General features: G+C 54.4%; 1 long non-coding RNA gene across 1 annotated transcript; it reads left to right on the top strand.

The window, feature by feature from the left end:
• The first annotated feature begins 1,004 nt into the window (after nt 1-1,004).
• On the top strand, nt 1,005-2,655 carry LOC121673041. Its single transcript, XR_006019121.1, has 2 exons — nt 1,005-1,093; nt 1,829-2,655. It is a non-coding gene; the product is annotated as an uncharacterized LOC121673041 (long non-coding RNA).
• The last annotated feature ends 946 nt before the right edge of the window (nt 2,656-3,601 follow it).

The following is a 3,601-nucleotide window of genomic DNA, read 5'->3' as shown; positions in this document are numbered from 1 at the left end:
GCCACTAATTACCTGCCTGAGGACAAAAACTTGCAGATTTGTGTTTTCTTAGTGTCCGATCCAAGGAGGTCCCCATCCAAGTGGCACCAAGAGTGCCCCAGGGAGATCTGGCATCCTTCTGGAGAACAGGCAGAGCAGGAAAAGCTTTGAAAGCAAGAGAAGGAGGAGATCCCTGGGTGTCACTGAGCAGCTCCTCCAGGCCTGGCTGATGCAATGCGAGCCCTTCCAAAGGCTGGGAAGCCCTGGGAAGTCCCCAGGAACTTTGGTGGCATCAAGCTGGCTGCCAGCTGGGGCTGGGGAGTCCCCAGCCCGGGGGCAGATGCTGAACTGGGGCCAAGCTGTGGTTCCCTGTGGGAAGGGCTGATCCAGCTGCTGTAGATCAGATGGCAGCAGGTATCCCCGAGGGAGGGTCAGCCAGGAGTTAACCTCCATCAACAGGTTTCCATGAACTGTAAGATGATGAGGACGTGGGGTTGGGATGGGGAGAAGCAGGACAGAGGGTCATTGCAGCCCTAAGCCCTGAGCAGCCATCCTTCTCCTCTGCCTGCAGTGGTAAAGCCATCCCTGAACTGGCAGCATGGCTTATCCCAGCACCACCTCATTCCCAGCCCTCTTTCCTGAGGGTTTCCACAAGAAAAGCCCTGCTGAGGGAGCTGGGGTCAGCCCCAAAGTCGGTGTCCCAGTAACAGAGGAATGGAAAAGGACAGCTTGTGGCTCCAAGCAGCCAGCTGGTGGGATGTCCTGTCCCACAGCAGGCTGGAGAAGGTCCCGCAGCCCCATCCAGGGATGCTGCAGCAGGCACAGCCAAGAGCTTCACTCATTTATTGTTACTTTCTTTTCCTTTCCAGGCACTGAAAATTGCTGTGTGGGAAGAAAGGTGTCTGAAGGTGATGAATGACTTTGCTATGTTTGCCAAGCAGATGTTTTCCTTTGATGGGCACCAAAACACCTGCGCTTGCTCTTCCTGGCTGGAAGAGTGAAATTCCCTAAAACTGCTCACAAATACAGGCCAAATTGGTAGTTTCAGGAGGAAAAGAGGAAGGCTGGAGGTGCCATTGGAGAGGAGGGGATAGGCCAGGCTCAACTATCTGAGGTATGTGATGTCCACGTGCTGCTTCTGTCCCAGCCATGGGGATTTTCCAATGACCTGGATATGAGCAGGGCACGCTCCATCCCTCCCACCAGTCTTGGCTCAAAGGAACTGGGTTAGATGAGCATCCCTGAGCCTGGAGGTGGGAAACCACGCTGGGATGGATGCTCGCAGGTCCCAGGGATGCAGCACCCCAACCTCAGCTCCTTGGTTTGTGTGTTGAAATCGGGGTTTTCCTGTAACAGGAAAATTGTGGCGTTCCCTCTGCTTCCTTGGAAGAGCAGCACGTGGGCTGTGAATCATGCCTTGGGTAGCAGAAAGGAGATCTTCAGGGCTTGCTCCCTGCTCCTCTAAACATCCATCCCTCCATCCCTCCATCCCTCCATCCCTTCATCCCTTCCTGAGTCACTGCACCAAACCCAGGTGCTCCCTGGCATCCCAAGCTCTCAGCCACTTCTGCTTTCCTCCCCGTGGGTGGGATCACAGGGATTTGGGGCTGTGGATGTTGGTGCACATCATTTATCCTGGTTTATCTGCTCTGTATGGGATGTATTTGTACTTTCTCATAGTACTTCTGAGGAGCAGAACCCAGGAAGCTGTTGGGCTCCAAAAACTTCAGTGGGCTGGGATGGACAGATCTCTTCAGAGAAACATATTTAAGCTAAAAAAAAAAAAAAAAAAGGAAAATATTTGTTTATTTTTAATAGCTTTCTTTTTGTTTTTTTAAAAACTACTTAGCTGGTTCTTCAAGGCATTCCAGCCCCAGCAGCATCCCATGGTGAGAAGTCCCCTGGATGAATGTGCAGCCTTAGCTCACCTCTGCCAGGGCAGGGACCTGGCACTGGAGCATCACCAGTAATTTTCCACCCATCTCCACGCTGTGGAAATACACCCAGGCATGGAAAAAGCCTAGAAGGGAATAAAGAAGACACTTGGCCAGTAGAACTTGGCCGGCTCCCAGCTCAAGGAACAGCTTCAGGTTCATCCCCAGCTCTCCAGCGCTTGGCAGGCTCAGCTGCCTCAGCTCCTACAAATGGGACAGGCCAGCAGCATCCCTGCCAAAACCCTGGGTGCTCCTGCTCCGACAGCTCCCTGTGCCCACGGGTTTGCTGCAAGACAAAAAGGGGGGAAAGGGGCTTTTTTGTGGAGTTCGGTTGGGATTTTTTTTCCTTCATTCTCACTGTGGAGAAAAGGAGAAGGAAAAACTTGGCACGGAGGGCGGAGCGAGGGGGAGGTTGGGAGCAGCGGGGATGTGGAGGTGGGAGGCGAGCTGTCCCTTTATGAGGCTCTAATGGCTCCAGCCAAAACCCACATTAGCCCGATGAGTGAAAGGAGGTTTTTACGAGTGCAATGAGATGTCCCAGCCTGCCGGGGCGGTGATTGCCAGCCCGTGGCCTCGGGCTCTGCGGGGAGCTGCTGGTGCTCCTGCTGCAATTCGGCTCCGCTCAGCAAGAGGGTCCAGCCTGTTTCCCAAGCTGGCGGTGCTAATCCGTCTTACCTCAGTGGTGCAGCAATAACCCCCAGAGCCATCACCACCTCCCACCACTGGCAGCTGGAGAGCACAAGATGTTCCCAGACAAGGCTCCTCACACCCTGTGCAGCCCCGGCAAACAAGGGCGGCTTCCTAAATCCCCCGAGCATCCTTCCCCCAGCAGCTTTCCATGGAAAACACCCTCGAAGAGTCGCTGTCCCCAGCCCACCTCCTCAAAAACTCAGGTTCCCGTGCAAAGGGTGGTGAAACAGGCTGGGAAGGGGGCACCAAGGGCAGGTGTGACCGAGGGCTGTAACATCCTGATGAGTCCAGAGGAGATAAGTGATGAGAGGGTGATGCCTCAGTGCCTCTTGTGCAAAACCCAGGACCATCCAATGCATCCAGCATGTCCGAAGGAGATGTTTCTCCATAGGATTTCTCCAGATGCAGGAGGATGAGGGCAGCTTCAAAAAGCAATTCCTGGAAGAAGAAGCCACCCAGGACACAAAGACCATCACCAGCTCACTCTGCTGGGTGTAGAAGCTCACTGAGGTCTGATGTTTTCCCTGGGTCCTCTGCTTCAGCCGGTCGTTGTGGAGGAAGAAAACCCATCAGCGAGGTGGTGCTCCCACATCCAAGGCACAGGGTAGCAGTTAATTCCTGGGGACAGGCTGGCCCAGGGTTGGCCAAGCTCCAGGGTCAGGACTGGCAGGTCTGGGCAGGATCAGGAGCAGGAGGGAGTTGTTTGGTGGAGGTGGACATGAAGGAAGCAAGATATCCCCATTCCCAAGGTGGCTGAAGGGAGCTGGAGTCACCAGGATTTAATCCCATGGGAAGAATGAGTCAGTAGGAGCCAGTCACAGGGGTGACCACAAGGATCTGTTATCAGCAGGATCTGTTATCGGTGGAAAATCTGTCTCATGAGGGCATCAAAGCAGCTCCTTGTGTGCCAAAAGGAAGGGGGAAGGGGAGGAAAGGAGGACAAAGATCCTCTGTGCTGGGCAAGGAGAGCTCTGTGGCCTCCAGCCCCTCTGGGATAT

The sequence above is a fragment of the Corvus kubaryi genome, unplaced genomic scaffold (assembly GCF_017639235.1).
Source record: "Corvus kubaryi isolate FWS band 111438036 unplaced genomic scaffold, C.kubaryi_AGA036_p1.0 65137, whole genome shotgun sequence".
Classification (NCBI taxonomy): Eukaryota; Metazoa; Chordata; class Aves; order Passeriformes; family Corvidae; genus Corvus; species Corvus kubaryi.
The sequence above is the reverse complement of the archived record's forward strand: the minus strand, read 5'-3'. Positions and strand labels throughout refer to the sequence as shown.